The sequence below is a fragment of the Protopterus annectens genome, chromosome 4.part0 (assembly GCF_019279795.1).
Source record: "Protopterus annectens isolate FY-2018-M chromosome 4.part0, PAN1.0, whole genome shotgun sequence".
Lineage (NCBI taxonomy): Eukaryota > Metazoa > Chordata > Ceratodontiformes > Protopteridae > Protopterus > Protopterus annectens.
Genome location: NC_056733.1, coordinates 861,750,303 through 861,769,968, shown reverse-complemented (window position 1 = coordinate 861,769,968; position 19,666 = coordinate 861,750,303). Strand labels below are relative to the sequence as shown.

The 19,666-nt window shown below is 46.4% G+C and overlaps 1 protein-coding gene across 1 annotated transcript in view; it reads right to left on the bottom strand.

The window, feature by feature from the left end:
* The window catches only part of LOC122800358 (POZ-, AT hook-, and zinc finger-containing protein 1-like), a 483,087-nt gene that overhangs the window by 237,088 nt on the left and 226,333 nt on the right, over positions 1–19,666 (bottom strand). The gene's annotated exons all lie outside the window — the stretch shown is intronic.

The window sequence follows — 19,666 nt, the reverse complement described above, 5'->3', positions numbered from 1 at the left end:
CTAGTGTGCGTTGCTTCAACATTTAAAAATTGAAGTTATCACCTTACATTTTTAACAAATACCCATTGACAGATGTCATATATCAATACAATTGTGTTTGCTATCATGCATGCTTCAAGATAAAATGTTCCGATACCTTGTATGCAACATGGTTTTGGAATTATTAATGCAAATATGAACAGGCAATATTTGACGCCTAGAGGAGCAGTAGGGTGTAACTGCAGAAACGCCTGGAGACGTCACTCTGCTGTAACGAGTTAAGCCAAGCATGCCTTCTAGGCACAGACCCAGTAACAGCAGCCCTGCAAGAGGCCTCTAAAGAATCAAAACCACATTGCAAAGTATGTTTGCCAACTTGTTCAGCTGAATGCAATAAATCCTGTAAATCTTTATTCTCCACACAGTCAGAAATCATCATTTTCAGTTTAAGCAGTCCCATGATATGCTGTTGATATTTTAGCATTTGGAATTGACAGTTTAAAGCCCTGATTGCTAAAGTTGCAGAAGTATAAACCTTTTTACCCCATCTATCCAGCGCCCTGGAGTCTCTATCAGAAGGGGTAGGAGTTTTAGCAGTAGAAGCCTTAATGCCCTTGGGGCCCTGAGAAATGGTTTCAGGGTCCACAATAGGATTTTTGAAAAGGAATTTGTGAGACTCAGGAAAGTACAGTTTTGTACCTACCATAAATGTAGATGTCCGATAGGTATGCATCTGCAGTCCTAACAAATGGGTTGTCCTGCCTCAGGCAGCCCTTCGGTCGGCCGGATTCCAAAGTCTGGGTCTGGTCTCGGCTGATGTCGCACTTCACCCGACGTCATAGCTGCTTGGGTATAAAGGACACAGCCGACGCCATTTTCCTCAGTGTTTCTTGCCACAGATGCCAGGTGCCCTCTAGGAAGGCTAAATTTGGATAAATGCAAATTCCAAATAGTAGAGAGCCAAAAAATATATACATACATACATACATACAAATACACCATAATAGATTCACCCAGCTAGCTAAATGAGGGGTAAGTACCCTAGGAATACCACAGAGGGGAAGGAGGGTGGGTAATCCTGACTGCAGATGCATACCTATCGGACATCTACATTTATGGTAGGTACAAAACTGTACTATGTCCTTCAAGGATGCATCTGCAGTCCTAACAAATGGGTGGAATACCATAGCCAAACTGGGGGAGGAGGCACTAAGATAATGATGGTTTAGTTAAGATCCCTTGTAAAACAGCAGTTGGAAAACCTGCTCGGGATCTGGAGTATAAAGGAAGATTATAATGCTTGGCAAATGTATGCACGGAGCTCCAAGTAGCAGCTTCTAAAATGTCTTTGGTAGCCACTCCTCGTAGGAAAGCTGTAGTGGTGGCTGTAGCTCTTGTGGAGTGAGGCCTGATATTTTCAGGAGTTGTCTTTCCATGACATGAGTAGCAGAATCGAATGCAATTTCCTATCCATTTTGAGATTGTCTGTTTTGAAATTGCTTTTCCTTGCACTCCTGTTGCATATGCTACCAGAAGCTGGTCAGTTTTTCTGCTGGCCTTGGTTCTGTCCAGATAGTAGCGCAGCTGCCTGTGTACATCCAAGGTGTGTAGTAGCTTTTCCCCCCTGTTCTGTGGGTTGGGGAAGAATGTAGGTAAATGTATAGCTTGGTTCAAAGATACCCTAGATACCACCTTTGGCATAAAAGTAGGATTGGTTCTCAGAGATACTCTATCCTGATGGAAGATAAGGAAAGGCTGCACTGCCATTAATGCCTGTAATTCAGATACCCTTCTTGCTTTAGTGATTGCTAGCAGGAAAGCAGTTTTCCAAGATAAGAACTGTAAGTCTGCTGTTGCTGCTGGTTCAAAAGGAGGAAGTGTTAATTTTTCTAGCACAAAATTGAGATCCCATGCAGGTAAAGGTGGTTTCCTTGGAGGCTTTACATTTTTGATCCCTCTCAAAAATTGTCTGAGGAGAGGATGAGAGAAGACAGGGGGATCCATGTTGTACTCTGCTGAAATTGCTGATGCATGTATCTTAATGGAAGAGTAGGACAGGCCATTATGGAACAGTTCTGCTAAGTATTCCAGGATGTGTGCCAGGTTTGCTAGTGTGACATTTTCTCCCTTTTCTGCACTCCAAATGAGGAATCTTTTCCATTTGGCTGAGTATGTTTTCCTTGTGGAGGGTCTGCGAGCCTCCAGGATAATGTCCTTGACCCTCTGAGATAAATCAAGCTGGTTTTGTTTTATGCAATTTTCCAAGCAGTTAGCTGCAGTGTTTTTAAGTTTGGATGCTGGGTCTTGTAGTTGTTCTGCATTAGAAGTGGAGGGCATAGAGGTAGATGCCATGAATGCGTCCGAGACGTGCTTCTTAGTAGCGGGTACCAATGTTGCCTTGGCCAGTCTGCAGCTATCAGAATTACCTTTGGCTGTTCCTCTCTGATCTTCAGAAGGACTTTGTACATCAAAGGAAGAGGTGGGGAGGCATACACTGTCAGGTCCTTCCAGTTGAAAGAAAGGGAGTCCACCCTCCAGGCTAGTGGGTGGTATACTCTTGAGCAGAATTTCTTCAGTTGGTGGTTGTGTGGGGAGGCAAACAGGTCTATCTCTGGCATTCCCCATTTCTCTGTTAAGGTTTTGAAGATATCTGGATGCAGCATCCATTCGTGAGCATCCGTGGTAGTCCTGCTTAAGCTGTCTGCTAATGAATTTTCTTTTCCTGGTACAAATTTGGCTTGCAGTTGGATGTTGAGATTCAGGGCCAAGTTCCACAGGTCCATTGCCATCCGGCATAGAGGGTATGAATGTGTGCCTCTCTGTTTGTTGATGTACCACATGACTGTGGTATTGTCCGTCCTTATCAGCAGGTGTCCTTGCTGGATGAATGGTCTGAATGCCTCTATTGCATGTTTCACTGCCAGCATCTCCTTTAGGTTTATGTGTAGATTCAGCTGGTCTTGTGACCATAGGCCTTGAATGCACTTGTCTTCCATGTGTGCCCCCCAGCCTAGGTCTGAGGCGTCCGTGGTAATGGTCTGCCTTGGATGTGGTTTGTGGAAAGGCAATCCTCTGTTCATCTGACAGGCCTGAGCCCACCACAGGAATTCTTTTTTCAGACATGGAATGATTGGTATCTGGGCTTCTAGACTGTGTCTGTGCTGAGACCATAAATTCCTTAGGTACCATTGTAACTTTCTCATATGCAGCCTGGCATGTGGGATCAATATTATGCAGGATGCCATGTAACCCAGGGCCTGCAGGACTTTCCTTGCAGTAAGCTGAGTTAGTCTAGTTAATGCCATGAAATAGACTGGTAGTTGCTTTTGTTTTTCTTCTGTGAGAAAAGCCATCTGAGTTATTGTGTCCAGTTCTGCCCCCAAAAATGTTATCCTTTGAGATGGCACTAGTCTTGACTTTTGTATGTGGACTATGTATCCCAAGGCTTGTAGCAGTTGCATGACATAGGCCAAATCCTGTATTAATTTTGTCTTGTTGTCCGCTTGTATTAGGCAGTTGTCCATGTATGGGTAGATTTGAATTCCCTGAAGCCTGCAGTGAGCAATTACTGATGCCAGGCATTTCGTGAATACTCTGGGTGCAGTAGATAAGCCAAAGGGCAATGCTGAGAATTGATAATGCTCTGATCCTGCAAGAAATCTGAGGTGTCTTCTGCAATCTGGTCGTATAGGGACGTGCAGGTATGCCTCCTTGAGATCTAGAGTCACCAGCCAAGACTCCTTGCCCAACATGGGAAGAAGCTGCTATAATGTCAGCATTTTGAATTTTGGAACAATGAGGTATGTGTTCAGTGCGGACAAGTCTAGAATAGGCCTCCATTGATTTTCTTTTCTTGGTACAAGGAATAGTCTGGAGTAAAATCCTTGGCCTTGTTCCATAGATGGTACTTTTTCTATTGCTCTCATCTTTAGTAAACTGATGATTTGCTTTAGAGCCTCTGATTTCTGGTTTGGTGGAAGGTTTGGCATTCCTCTCTTTTTTGGTAGAGTGTGGAAGTGAAACCTGTAGCCCTTGTCTATTGTTTGTAAAGTCCATTTGTTTCCTGTAATACTATGCCAATTTCTTGAGAATAAGGCTAGCTTTCCGCCCAAGGGTGCTTCCAGTTGTTCCCTGGTAGGCGGAATCAGAGCCAAGTCATTGTGTCTGTCCTGTAGAAGTGGTTGCAGTCGCAGCTGTGGCGGCACTTCCTTGGCTGGCAGGGTGCCACTGACGACCCCTATAGGCACCCCTAGATTGACCTCTGCCTCTAGGTCGTCTATTTCTGCCTCTCTGTGCTCTGGAGCTGTCTGGAAAGGACCAATTCTTTGAAGGCCAATTTCTGCTAAACCTTGGAGGTTGGACCTGCAAAAAATCCTTGACTGTTTGCACAGATTTTGCTTTTTCTTCCACTTTCTTTAGAACCTCCTGTGCAGGGGAGCCAAACAAACTTTGCTTCTCCATAGGGGCATCCAGGAGTTTAGACTTAACATGGTCTGGTAATGATTGTTCTTTTAACCAGGCATGCCTTCGAATTACTGCTCCAGTCATAGCTGATCTAAATGAAGCCTCCAGTGCATCATAGCCACATTTTAAAAAATGATTACTGACCTGCTGAGAATTGTGTACCAAATCCTGAAGGGACTTACGGTCTAAAGGTTCAGGAGAGGCCAGTTTTTTATTCAGTTGATCTAGCAAAAATTCCTGATACTGAATCATGTGAAATTGACAGTTTAAAGCCCTCGCAGAAAGAGTAGCAGATGTATAAACCTTTTTACCCCATCTCTCTAATGCTCTAGATTCCCTTTCAGATGGGAGTGGGTTTTTGGCAGAAGCAGCTGCAACACCCTTAGGGCCCTGAGAGATGGTTTCTGGGTCTGCAGCATGAGCCTTATACAAGTGGTAGTGAGTATCCGGGACCCTCTAGTATCTGTCAGGCTTTGTAGGGGCCGGGGAAGTGAATCAGGGGTAGTACTGGCATCATTATATGCATCATCAACAACTGAAAGTACAGGTGGAATGGCTAAAGGCCTATGCTGTGGTAAGTGTAAAAAAGTCCTTAGCCTTTTCCTTGAATCTGAAAAATCCTGACCCTGCCATTGGAAGTGTTCCCTCATGGAGTGTAGGGTTTCCCCAAAAGAAAATTCTTCTGGAGGTGAAGCAGAAGGAATGGAATCCTCTGCATCAGAGTCCTCATAAGGTGAGTACGGGCCTTCCTGATGGTCTGAATCATCTGAACCATCCGAGGAATAGTCAGAGGACAGAGGTTCAGGGGGTTCAGTCCTAGGCCTCTTATCAGGATTGTGAGGCCCTGTCTGGGTGAGGATGGGATCCCCTGATCAAAGAAATAAGGTCCTCAGCAAGGCTGAGGATCTGTGAACTGGAGGTAGGCCTGTGAGGGGGGGCTTTTGAACGTAAGGCCTTGGAAAGTTTGGCTGCTTTAGCCCTGGAGAAAGCCTTGATAGACATAGAAGCAGGGGGCCTAGCTGCCCCACGTGCAGGAGTAGAGATGTCCAACGGAATAGTGTCAGACAACTCTTGTGTGCCTGCTACTTCAGAAGGAATTTCTGTAGCTGACTCAGCCATGGCCTGTGTGGCCTCGGTTATCGGAGGCATGCTTTCGGCCGAAGGGAGAACCGAGGTCTCGGTTTCAGCCGAAACCGAGACACTCGCGGTAGGCCTGACTGTGGTTTCAGCCGAAACCGCGGGCCGCGAGTGTCGGTCCTTTTATTTGCGTTTTTTAGCTAAATGTGTAGTCGGAGTCTCCGACGGCATTTTATATGCAAAAGTGGAGCCAAAAAACTCTTCAGCGAACTCCGACCGACGTCTAAGAGTCCGTCGGTTGAAGGAGGCACAGGCTAAACAAGCTGATACGTCGTGGTCTGGGCCTAAGCAAGGAAGGCAGTAAGAGTGGAAATCCTTATGAGGTATTTGTTTCCCACAAGTTAAACAATTATTTACTTTGTCTGACATCGGCTGAGGCAAGAAAGAGTCCCCAACGGGGTACTTAGCTTTTTAGAAGTCTTCGGTAAGCTGAAATCTCTGGATCTGACCGACCGGCACTTGCGAACAGCTTCTGCTTCGGGCACTGCACGGCAAGAAAGACTGAGGAAAATGGCGTCGGCTGATGCCTTTATACCCAAGCAGCTATGACGTCGGGTGAAGTGCGACATCAGCCGAGGCCAGACCCAGACTTTGGAATCCGGCCGACTGAAGGGCTGCCTGAGGCAGGACAACCCATTTGTTAGGACTGCAGATGCATCCCTGAAGGACATCCCTGTAGTACCTGTCTGGTTTGCTAGGGGCTGGAGGCAAGGAATCAGGGGCCATACTGGAATCCGAAAACACCATCAACAATGTCTAGTACAGGAGGTATAGCCAAAGGCCTATGCTAAGGAAGAAGGAAATCCCTAAGCCTCTTTTTGGATTCAGAGAAATCCTGACTTTCCCAGTGGAAATGATCCCTTAAGGTATGTAAAGTTTCCCCAAAAGAGAAATCCTTAAGTGGAGAAGCAGAGGGAATGGAATCCTCTGCATCAGAGTCATCATAAGTAGGTATGGACAAATCCAGATCATTAGAAGAGTCAAACGAAACAGAGTTCAATCCTAGGCCTCTTGGGGGGGGGGGTTTGACTACCCCTGATTAGAGTAATTAAATCTTCAGCCATTTTGATCATCTGTTTTTTAGGCATAGGGGCCTGAACATGTGGCCTGGGCGTCGTTTTTCAGACATACATCGAGATTTAGGCTGTACTATTGAAGTTGGGAGTCGGTTTAACATGCAAGTCTGTAGGCCTGAATACACCCTCAGAAGCCAGTGCCTGCTCAGCGGCTCTGGACCCATCCAAGGTACAGACATCCGAGGGTGCCATATGTGAAGCATCTCGCTGCATACCGGACTCCAAATGGGTCTCAGTAGAGGCCTGCGAATCAGAAGTAGCAGGTATCAGGGGCTGTGAAAGCACCTCACTGAGTACCAGCGAACTGGCGACTGGCTTAGGAGAAGCGTCGTCGGCAGCTTTGGACCTAGGGGGCCTGTCTCTGTCTTTATCTCTGTGTTTTTTCAGAATGTCGGTAGTTGGGTGGCTGATCAAAGCCATATCTGGATAACTGAACAGAGTACCAAAATATTTAGAAGAGTAAATATGCTGACGACGAATAGTTCGTTGTTTAAATAAGGCACAAAACTGACAGAGGTACATTGTCGTCAGAGCCTAAGCAAGGAATACAGTACGAATGAAAATCTTTAGGAGGTATTTGCTTTCCACAAGAAATACAATTATTGACTTTTACTGACATTGGTTTAGAGCAAGAAAAAGTTTCCCCAACGGGATACTTGGCTTTAGTTGAAGACTTCGGTTCTGAAACTGGAAAAACGAAAATTTCAGGAGTCGGCTGACCGGCACTTGCTAACTGCTTTTGCTTCGGGCACCGCACAGCAAGAAAGACTGATGTAATGGCATCGGCTGCATGCTTTATACCCCTGACTACCTTACGTCATGGAAGATGAGACAGCAACCGATGCAGAACCCAAGACTTTGATAATCAGGCCGACTGAGGGCTACTGCAAGCAGATAACCCAAATGTGATGACTACAACAATGAAACACAAAGAACATCCACTGAGATAGCAGAAGCCATTGAAGTATTCGCATATGTAGTTTTGCAAGAGGCACTATCAGTATGGCATCTGCCATGGATCCTAAAACCTGAAGAACCTCCCTTGCGGCAGCTTTGTTTTACAGAGTATCACCCTGAGCTGGAGCCTCATCTCTGAGGTCTGTGAACTTGGAGAGACACCAGACAAGAACGGGTGTCGAAGACTGCACCAATGAACTCTGTGGACCGAGTTGGAGCAACGTTGGATTTCTCCCAGTTTATCTTTACTCCCAAAAGTCTCACCAGGTAGACTGTACTGCAGGGCTGCTACCAAAAGATGCTTGGTGGGGGCGGTAAGGAGCCAATTGTCCAAATACAGAAATACCCGGAATCCTTGCAGCCTCAAGTGAGCTGTGACCACTGCCATGCACTTTGTGAACACTCTGGGGGCTGCAGAGAGTCTGAATGGCAGGGCACGAAATTGGTAGTGACTGGCTCCTAGCCAGAAGTGAAGTAGACTTCTGGAGCATTTGTCAATTTTGATGTGGTAATACATGTCCCAGAGATCTATCGAGCACATCCAATCGCCTTCCCTTAGAAAAGGGAGAATGGACTGAACCATGACCATCCGGAATTTCGTTTGGGCAATGGACTTGTTCAGATTGCCGAGATCTAGAATTTGTCTCCAGGCCCATCTCTTTTGGTACCAAAAAGAATCTCGAGTAGAATCCGTCCGCATTGGTCTGGTGGGACCATTTGGAGGAATCTTTTTTGACACAGCTTGTTTATTTCTGCAGCTGCTTCTGCAGCTGCTTCTTCCCTTTGACTGGCTGGAACGTCAGGAAGTCTTGTCGGAAGTTTTGGGTAAGTGATGAGAGGAATGGTGTAGCCTCTGGTTATAATCTTCTACACCCAACAGTCAGAAGTTATTGAATGCCAGGGCAGCATGGTGCAGAGAGAATGTCCCCCAACTGCTTCCAGAGGAAAGTAATCTAGCCGCTCTTCAGGAGCGCTGGTAAGGCTGCCCAGAGAAAGAATCCCTGGGTCCTTAATGACGTGGACCCCCTCTGCCTCACTAGGAGCGTCTTCCAGAATTGTTACCCCCTCTGACCCTGGGGGTATCATCGCTACGTGTGGCACGAAAAGGACCATGAAATGTTTTGTGGCACATTTTTCTGTTCCTCTGGTTCCTGGAAAAGGAACGCTGAGGACTGGAAAAACGTAGACCTATGGCAGACAGGGTCTTACCGTCCTGCTCACACCTGGCCAGGGTTTCTTTCACCCTGGGGCCAAAAAGGGAAGATGCTTTGATTGCAGCGTTCAGGAAGGAAGACTTGAAAGGGTTTGTGAAGTCACAGAGGTGCATACAGACATGGCGTCTCATAACTATGTCTGAACCTGCCGCTCTAGCCACCCCTTCGGTGTATTCCATTTCGGTTGTGTGTGCGTGCAACCTCATGGATGAATTGGAGATTGACTCCAGGGTTGCGTGCTGCGAGGCAACTTTGTCTCTTACCTTGTCAGACACCTGTCCTGTGAGCATTCCAGAGAGTTCAGAAACCAAGTCTCTTTGGAGCCTCGTAAAATGTGCCAAGTAATTCAGAGACTGCATGGCAAAAGTCGCTGAAGCAAAAACTCGTTTACCTAATCTGTCCACGGCCCGGGACTCGCTATTGGGCAGATGAACAACATGACTCTTTTCGGTGAGATCCTTTTTCGTGACTGTCGCCACCACCACCATAGCATCAACTGGTAAATCACTTAACCAATGTGGGTTTTCCTTGGGAGGGGGTAGTATCTTGTCAGGTCTTCAAGGGATCGACTCAACAGAATAAGGGTTCTTCCAGGCGCACTGCACCATGAGTTGTACCAGCTCGTCTGTAGGAGAGGTCACCCAAGAGGTATATGGCCAGGCACGGAAAGCCTGCAGAAACACAGACTCCTTGGAAGAAGGGTTAGTGGGCTTTCAGTCACTTCTCTGTTTCAACATTTCAAGGATGTCCCCAAGGAGACATCATCAGGGGGTGACCATGGGGACCCTTTACTGTCATCGAAATCTGTATCCTCTGTCAGAGACTCCTCAGGGGAATCTATGTTCTTCTTGTTGCATGACCTCTTCAATGGCTGCTCCTCAGTGGAGGGCCCCTGAGGAGGATTCGGAAGAGGGGGCGCCCTGTAACGGGGTCTCCTGCAACTTTCCTGCCTGGTGTCCTGGGGTGGTATCTTGTGTCAGCTGTAGCTCAGGGAAAAAAAGAAGTCTGGGGTTCAGATGTCGGTGGAAGGCTTCCAGAAGAAGTGCCCTCTCCATAGCTCGAAAAGCAGGCCCTCCCAAAGAGGGATGGGAGCCCGGAACTGAGGACAACCTCGGAACCAGGGTCACTCTCTGCTCCAGAGGGAGGAGCCTCAACCAGGATCGGTGCAGACAGAGCTCCCGGCGCCATGGACGGAACCGTAGGCACACTTGGAACCGTACCCTAAGTCAAAGAGCCCGCAGCCCAATTATGGAGTTGAAAGCGGCTTGGTTCACAAGGGGCCAAAGGGGCAGTCCTGGAGCCCCAGTGGGATCCACTACAGGCGCCAAAACTGGGGCTTTCCAAAAATGACGTCAGAGCTGAAGACTTTGGAACCGGTATGGTCAAAGGAGGAGAGTAGGATGGAGTCCGTGGAGAAACCAACCCAGGTCCTGCAGGTGGATGGGTCCGAGATGGAGTGGTTATCCCCATGACTGTCAACAGCTGATCCACAAGACGCACCACATCAAACTTGGAAAGGCTCCTGGTGGATCTAGTGTTTACTCTCGATGGGGAGTCAGGTCGTTCTAGGAACGGACTTTATACTTGCCCTAGAAATGGATCTGTTGATGGGGAGTATTGGGTCTGTGGTGTGGGATCTATCAGCACCGATGTCTCACATTTGGAGACAGGAAGAAGTGGTGTCAAAAGTGTTATCAGAACCGTGAAAGGACTCTGTGCCGGAAGGGCACTCGGAGCCAACACAGAAGGTACAGTAGTAAACGGAGTCATAGAGGTAGGTGCCGAAGCTGTAGTAACCTTTGGGAAATCAGTAGTCGGTGCCATAGACAGTATCGGAGCCGAAGCAGGCACCTATATAGGAACAGTTGTAGTCTGAGCAGAAGAGGTCGGTGCCGAAGAGGCGGACTTGTGCTCCGAAAGTCAATTTTGGCACTTTAGACTTTACAGACTTGCCCTGGTCACCCAAGGTTGAAGAGGAGACAGAGTGGGACCTTTTCTTTTTTTTAGTAAGAGGGGATGAGACTGTCGTCACAGAAAGGGTCTCTAAAAAGGGCGACTTAAGGAGGCCCTTCAGAATCAGTTTGTTTTTGCGCTCATTCAAGGTGCGCTAACACTTTGGCAACTCACACAAGGGGGCTGCACCAAAAGATGGGGTGCCCCCAGGCAAACAGTCATCATAGGAATCATTGTTAGGCAGTTTTCCCTTACAAGAAGCACAATGCTTAAACCCCGATGTGCCTTTTTTATCAGACATCATTAACAAATATACATATATACAAGTCAGATAGGAAACTAAGGCAAAGAGTTCTATTATATTTATATCTAAACCGATATCAAAGATAGGGTGAAAAAGGAAGAAGAAATACCAACTATGGTATTTAAGAAATACCACAAGGGTAGGGAGAAAGGCTGTACCAACAATGGTACTGAAAATTACCAAAAAGGTAGAAACAGAAGGGTAAAAGGGTCTATAGATAGCTTCAAATTTAAAGAAATATCAAAAATACCAACAAGGAATAAAACACAATATCCAGAAAAAATATCAAAAGTTTACACTTAGCCGAGAGCTTGGCTTGGACGTGGCTTTACAGCTACGTGGCAAACGAGATCTGAGGTAACAAGAGAGAGGGGCACTATGGGTAAAAGCTTAGCTCGAGAGTTTTTTGACTGGTGCAAGCTTGGTATTAGGCAGACTCTGTTCCGAGGGCTCAGAACTGAACCCATCAGTGATGAATGGAAAGAAGATTAACAACATCAGATTAGTTTTTCTAATCCAACATGCGATGGTTTGTTTGGAGACTGCCTTGCCCAGGGCCCTGGGGTGGAAGGAAACAAAAAGCTGGTTGGATTTTCTTATGGATTTGGTTTTGTCTAGGTAAAACCATAGCTGTCTGTGTACATCCAGAGAGTGGAGTATTCTCTCACTTTCATTGGTGGGAGAGGGGAAGAAGGTGGGTAGATGAATAGATTGGTTTAAGGACAGATCGTTGACCACTTTGAGCATAAAGGAAGAGTTGGTTCATGGAGTTACCCTGTCCTTGTGGAAGGTAATGTATGGAGGGCAGGCCATTAGTGCCTGTAATTCTGACACCCTCCTGGCTGAAGTTATAGCCACTAGCAGTACAGTCTTCTATGTGCACATTTGCAGAGTAGCAGTACTACCAGGTTCAAATGGGGACTGTGTGAGCTTTTTGAGGATGAAGTTCAGGTCCCAGGATGGTGGGATGAGTTTTCTTGGTGGTCCGATGTGCAACACCCCTTTTAAGAATAGCTTAACATCGAGCCTGGCTAGTAGGAGAGGGTCTAGTGGCAGGCAGGCTGAAATTGCTGAAAGGTGGATTTTCAATGAAGAGTATGAAAGTACCCTCTTAACTAGTTGACCCATATAGGCAAGAACTAGGGGTGGATCTGTGATGCATGGATCCCTGCCCTTGCCCAGACACCATTTGGAAAATCTCTTCCATTTAGCTAAGAGAGACTTCCTTGTAGTAGGTTTCCTGGTCTCCCTCAGGACTGAAAGCATGTCCTCTGAGTAGCGGTGAAGGGAATTAGAAGTTTATTACCCACAGTGTCAGTGCCAACATCTGCAAGTATGGGTGAATGAGGGTTTCCTTTTGTTGTCAGAAGGTCCACTTTGTGGAGGTAACTTGTCATGACTGCCCTTGGCTACATTGAGAAGTAGGTGGAAAGTACAGTTTTGTACCTACCATAAATGTAGATGTCCGAACTGGATAGCATCTGCAGTCATAACAACTGGGTTGTCCTGTCGTCAGGCAGCCCCTCAGTCGGCCGGATTTCCAAAAGGGTCCGCCCGGCGCTGCGCGTGACTTCACCCCACGTCATCTCTGCTGGTCTCCGGTATAAGGGCATTTCTTCAGTGTTTCTTGCGCCAGATGCCAGTTGGCCTTCCTGGAAGGCTAATTTTAGGATAAATGCCAATGTTTCCAAAGGATAGAAGGCAAACTCAGAAAATAAGCATGTATGTACATATATACAAACAAATACACCATAAGAGACTCCCCCCACTAGCTAGCTATTAGGAGGGTAAATAGCCTAGGAGTACCACAGGGAAGGAGGAGGGTGACTGCAGATGCTATCCAGTTCGACATCTACATTTATGGTAGGTACAAAACTGTACTATGTCCTTCATGGATGCATCTGCAGTCTTAACAACTGGGTAGAATACCATAGCCAACTAAGGGAGGAGGAAAAATAAAATAGATTATGGTGTGGTTAGGAGCCCTTGCAGCACAGGAGTGGCAGACCCTGGTCGGGATCTGGAGTACAAAGGTAAGTTATAATGCTTGGCAGATGTATGCACGGAGGTCCAAGTAGCCGCCTCAATAATGTCCTTGGTTGCCACGAAGGCTGTGGTAGTGGCTGTTGCCCTGTAGAATGAGGCCTTATGTTCTGTGGAATTGGTTTTCCATGGAATGCAATTTCCTATCCATTTGGAGATTGTCTGTTTGGAAATAGCTTTTCCTTCCCTTCCTGTTGCATACGCCACAAAAGCTGGTCAGTTTTTCTGCTACTTTTGTTCTGTCCAGGTAGTAGCGTAACTGTCTATGTACATCCAAGGAATGCAGCATTCTTTCCCTCTGTTTTGTGGGTTGGTAAAGAAGGTAGGTGATATCACCTTAGGCATAAACGTAGGATTAGTCCTCATGGACACTCTATCTTGGTGGAAGATTAGGAAGGGTTGTACTGCCATTAGGCCTGAAGTTCAGAGACCCTCCTGCTGAGGTTATTGCCAGTAGGAAAGCAGTTTTCCACGATAGATGCTGTAGGTCTGCTGTAGCTGCTGGTTCAAAAGTCGAGAGTGTCAGTTTTTCTAGCACAAAGTTCAAATCCCAAGCTGGCAATGGTGGTTTCCTTGGAGGTTTTACATTCTTGATTCCTCTGAGGAACTGCCTGAGTAAAGGATGTGAAAAGACAGGTGGATCAAAGCTGTATTCTGCTGAAATAGCTGATGCATGTATCTTGATGGAGGAATAGGACAGGCCTGTATGTAGAAGCTCTGCCAGATACTCCAGAATGTTAGCCATATCTATAATTGACACATCTTTTCCTCTTTCAGTGCTCCAAATGACAAACCTTTTCCATTTTCCTGCATAGTTCCTTCTTGTTGAAGGTCTGGCTTCAAGGATAATGTCTTTAACCCTTTGGGAAAGTTCTGGGTTAGTTGCTGCTATGTGATGTTCCATGCAGTCAGTTGCAACGTTTTAGGTTTGGATGCATGATGCTGTAGTTGTTCTGAGTTAACATCAAAGGCATCAGGGTATTGGGCCACATGTTGTCCTAGAGACATGCTCAGCAATGGGTACCAGTGTTGTCTTGGCCAGTTTGGAGCTATCAGGGTTATCCTGGACCTCCTTGATTTTTAGTAATACCTTGTGTATCCAAGAGGGGAAATGCATATGCTGTTAGACCTTCCCAGCTGAAGGAGAGCGAATCCACTTTCCATGCAAGTGGGTGGAATGTCCTTGTGCAGAATTTTTGAGCTGGTGATTGAGAGGGAGAATAGATCTATCTGTGGCCTTCCCCATTTCTTTGAGATGGTCTTGAAGATGTCCGGTGTAGCATCCATTGGGCATCCGATGTGGTTCTGCTCAATATGTCTGCTAGAGTATTGTCCTTCCCGGTACAAATATTGCCTGTAACTGGATGTTGTAGCCGAGTGCCAGGTTCCCAAAGCTCCAAAGTCATTCTGCATAGGGTATGAATGAGTGCCTGCTTGTTGATGTACCACATGACTGTGGTGTTGTCTGTCCTTATCATCAAATGGCCTCTTTGAGAAATGGTCTGAAATTTTGGATTGCCAGTTTTACTGCCAGCATTTCTTTAGGTTGATGCAGGTGAAGTTGATCCTGCCCACAATCCTTGTCGCATTTGTCCAGCATGTGAGCCCCCATCCTAGGTCTGAGGCGTCCGTTGTGATGGTCTGGCTGCTTGATAGCTGTGAGAGGGTAGGGCTCGGTTTGACTGGCATGCTTGAGCCCACCATAGGAACTCCTGTTTTAGGCATGGGATTAGTGGAATTTCTGCTTCTAGGCTGTGCCTGTGTTGGGACCATAAATTCCTTAGGTACCACTGTAGTTTTCTCATATGTAGTCTAGCATGTGGAACCAAGATTATGCATGATGCCATGTAGTAAGGCCTGCAGAACTTTTCTTGCTGTTAACTTGTTCTGTTTTGTTAGAGCCAAGAAGTAAAGAGGGAGTTCTTTTTGTTTTCTGCGGTTAGGAATGCCATTTGTTTTACAGTGTCCAATTCCGCGCCAAGAATGTCCTTGTTTGGGATGGTATCAGCCTTGACTTTTGTAAATTGACTGTGTATCCCAGTGCTTGTAGCAAGTAAATGACCCTTGTAAATCTGTTGTCAGCTTGCTTTTGTTGTCCCCTTGTAGCAGGGCAGTCGTAGTATGGGTAAATTTGGATTCCTGTAGTCTGCAGTGGGCATTACTGATGCCAGGCATTTTGTGAATACTCTGGCAGTAGATAAGCCAAAGGGCAATGCTGAGAATTGATAATGCTCTGATCCTGCAAGAAATCTGAGGGTATCTTGCAAATTGGTCAAATGAGACGCAGGTATGCCTCCTTGAGATCTAGAGTTACCAGCCAACACTCCTTGCCAGCATGGGAAGAAGTTGCTGTAGGGTCAGCATTTTGAATTTTGGGACAATGATGTATGTATTTAAGGTGGACAGGTCGAGAATAGGTCTCCAACTTTTTTCCTTTCTTGGAACTAGGAATAGTCTTGAGTAAAATCCTTTGCCTTGTTCTGTTATTGGCACTCTTTCCACAGCTCTCATCTTTGCTAATTGCATTATCTGCTGTAGAGCTTCTGTTTTTTGATTTGGAGGCAGGTTTGGCATTCCTCTTTTGACTGGTAAAGTGAAAGTGGAACCGGTAACCTTGGTCTATGGTTTGCAAAATCCACTTGTCTTTTGTGATATAGTGCCAGTTTTTCAAAAATAAGGTTAATTTTCCGCCTAATGGAGCTGCTATTTGTTCCCTGGTAGGCGGATTTAGAGTTCAGTCACTGTGATTGTGCTGTTGTAGTGGTAGTGGCTGTGTCTGTGCCTCTGTTATTACCTTGCCACTGTCGCCCTCTGTAGGCACCTCCTCTGGATTGGTTTCTGCCTCTGGAACGTCTATTCCTGCCCCTTTGGGATCTTGTGGAGTCAGGAAAGGACCAATTTTTGGCAGGCCAGTTCCTGCTAAACCTTGGGGCTGAACCTGCAAGAAATCTTAACCGCTTGAACAGATTTTGCCTTTTCTTCCATTTTCATTACCTGCTGGGCAGGTGTACCAAACAAACTGGTCTTATCCATAGGAGCATCTATAACTTAGCTTTAACATGATCCGTAAGCCTTGTTCCTTCAGCCATGCATGTGTTCTTATCACTGTGCCAGTCATGGCTGATCTAAATGAAGCCTCCAGTGCATCATAGGCACATTTTAAGGAATGGTTACTAACCTGTTGTATGTTATTTACCATTTCTAATACATATTTCTTATCTATAGAGTCATCAGAGGATAGTTTTTAGTTAACTGATCAAGCATAAACTCTTGGTATTGTATCATGTGAAACTGACAGTTTAAAGCTCTAGCTGAGAGAGTAGCTGAGGTATAAACTTTTTGCCCCATCTGTCTAAAGACCTGGCTTCCCTTCAGAAGGAATAGGGTTTTTGCTGTGGTCGAGGCTACTGCCTTAGGCCCTGGGATATAGTTTCGGGTCTGCAAGTGGGGCCTTGTATAGGTGATGATGAGTGTCTGGTACCCTGTAAAATCTGTCTGGTTTGGCAGGGGCTGGAGGTAAGGAATCTGGTGCAGAGCAGACATCATTAAAGGCATAGAGGACAGGAGGTATAGCTAAGGGCCTGTGTTGTGGAAGGTGCAGAAAAGTCTGCAAAAGTCTTTTTCTGGAATCTGAGAAATCCTGTTGCTGCCATTGGAATTGTTCTCATGGCATGTAAGGTTTCAAAGGAGAATTCTTCTGGTGGAGAAGCAGCTGGAATGGATTCTTCAGCATCTGAGTCTTCATAATTGGAGAAAGGAGCCTCTGGCTGGTCTGTAATATCTGAGTCATCTGCAGAATCATCAGAGGACACAGGCTCGGGGGGCTCTGCCCTAGGTCTCTCTCTGGGGGCTGAGAGGCCCTGTCTGGGTGAGATTGAGATCCCCTAATTAAGGATATTAAATCTTCTGCCAGAGTAAGCATTTGTGAACTAGAAGTGGGCCTGGTTGAGGGGGGTTTAACAGGCACTGATTTAGTAGACTTGGCTGCTTTAGCCCTGGCAAAGGCCTTAATGGACATGGCTGCAGGAGGCCTAGCAGCACCACGTGCTGGGGTAGAGACATCCAAAGGGATGGTGTCTGATAATTCACTAGGAACCACTGTAGTAGTAAAATTTCAGAGGCCGATTCAAGTAAGGTAGCAGGAACCTCAGAAGTAGTCAAAGATTCAGCTGTGCTTTGATCAGTTTTCTTGGTTCGCCGAAACCGAGACACTCATGGTTTGCTTAACCATGGTTTCGCCGAAACCGTGGACCGCGAGTGTCGGTCTTTTTCTTTGTGTTTCTTAACAATTTGGGTAGTCGGAGGATCCGACGGCATAATGTACGCAAAATCTGAACCGAAAACTGTTCAGCAACTCCGACCGGTTGAAGGAAGCGAACAGGCTGCTCAGGCTGTGGTCTGGGCCTAAACAAGGCAAACAGTAAGGGAAATCTTTATGAGGTATTTGTTTCCCACAAGTTAAACAGTTATGACTTTTTCTGACATCGGCTGAGGCAAGAAAGAGTCCTCAACGGGGTACTTAGCTTTTAGAAGTCTTCGGTAGTATTCGTAGTAGTAATCTCTGGATCCGACCGACCGGCACTTGCGAACAGCTTCTGCTTCCGGGCCACGCCCAAGAAAGACTGAAGAAAATGGCGGACTGATGCCTTTATACCCGGAGACCAGCAGAGATGAGGGTGAAGTGTGACATCAGCTTGGAATCCTGCCGACTGAGGGCTGCCTACAACCCAGTTGTTATGACTGCAGATGCATCCATGAAGGACATCCAGTTCTGCCTTGGCCAGTAGGGGGTCACCAGCAAGATTTTTGGTTGGTCTCTCCTGATTTTCAGGAGGACTTTTTGAATTAATGGGAAAGGTGGAAAGGCATACAGAAACCCCTCCTTCCATGAAATGCTGAATGTGTCTATTCTCCATGCTAGTGGAGATTGGGTTGTGGGTCTTGGAGCAGAAAGTCTGCAGTTGTCTGTTCTGGAGTCAGGCAAACAGATCTACTTCAGGTGTGCCTTACTGGTGGACAATGTCTAGAAATACATTCTTGTCCAGCATCCATACGTGATTTGGAGAGGATGGCCTGCTGAGAAGGTCTGCTTGTGTGTTGTCCTGCGAGGGGATGTAGGATGCCTGCAGGGACAAGTTGTACTTTGAGGCTAGGTCCCCAGATTAGTAATGTTAGTCTGCAGAGGTGGTAGGCTTTTGCCCCTCTCTGCTGGTTGAGGTGGCACATAACTGTGGTGTTGTCTGTTATTATTAGGAGAACAATTGGTTGTAAAAGGATGAGGAAGGCGTTGCCGGTTGGACTGCTGTCATTTCCCTCACGTTGATGTGTTTTTGTTGGAAGGGTGCCACTTTGCTTGTACCCTGTAGTTTGACATTGTGGCTCCCCACCCTAGGTCTGATGCATCTGTATGCATGAAAGGGTTTGGGGTAGATAACTGTAGTGGAAGGTCCGGGTTCAGTTGAATTTGCTGAATCCACCATTTTAGTTCTGAATGTAGGCAGGGCAAGAGGGTAATTTCTTGCTCTAAAGGATGCTGGTGTTGTGACCATATATTTTTGAGATACCACTGCAGCTTTTGCATGTGCATTCTGGCTAGTGGTAGCATGGGAATGGTGGCTGCCATTAGGCCCAAGGTTTGTAAAAATTGCCTTGCAGTTATCTGTTGGGTCTGCAAAAGGGTTTTGAAGTGGGAGGACAAGGAGTTGACTTTGTCCTGGGGAAGAAAGGCTTTCATTATGTCTGTTATGATCCTGCAACCCAGAAATGTTTGTCTTGTTCTGGGGTCAAGGAAGATTTTGGGAAGTTGAGGGTGAACCCCAGTTTTTGGAGCAGGCAAATGGTGAACTGTAAATGGATTTGCAGGGTTTTCTTGCATTCTGCTAGAATGGGGATGTCTTCCAGGTAAGGGTAAATCTGAAACCCTTGTGTTCTGCAATAGGCTATGGCAGGTGCCAGGCAGTTTGTGAACACTCTGGGAGCAGTGGACAAACCAAAGGACAATGCTGTAAATTGAAAGTGACAGGAGGGTCCAAAAAAACAAATTTCCTGTAGGATAGTTGCATGGGGATGTGCAGATAGGCTTCTTTCAGGTCGAGTGTGGCCATGAAGGTCTGGGCTGATATAAGAGGGAGTAAAGTTTGTAGGGACAACATTCCGAAGGTGGGAATCTTTAGGAATAGGTTTAGAAAGGAAAGGTATAGAAAGGGCCTCCATGGTCCATCTTTTTTGGGGACTAGAAACAGTCTTGAGTAGAATCCTTTTCCTTCTTGCTCTGGTGGGACAGGTTCTATTGTTCCCAGGTTCAGAAGGTCTTGTAGAATCTGTGGGAAGAGGTGTCTCTGATTTCTTGGGGGGAAGGGTATGCCCCTTAAGGGGGGGGGCTTTCTCTCCAAGAAAGGAAGTACCCTTTCTGATTTACAGCCAGAACCCCATTTGTCTGCAGTGCTGTTTTTTTTTTTCAAAAGGGGAGGTTGTGGGAGAGGTCGTCAAAAGGGGAAGGTGGGCAAGGCAGTCACGCATTGTTGGGTCCTCCTCTGTCT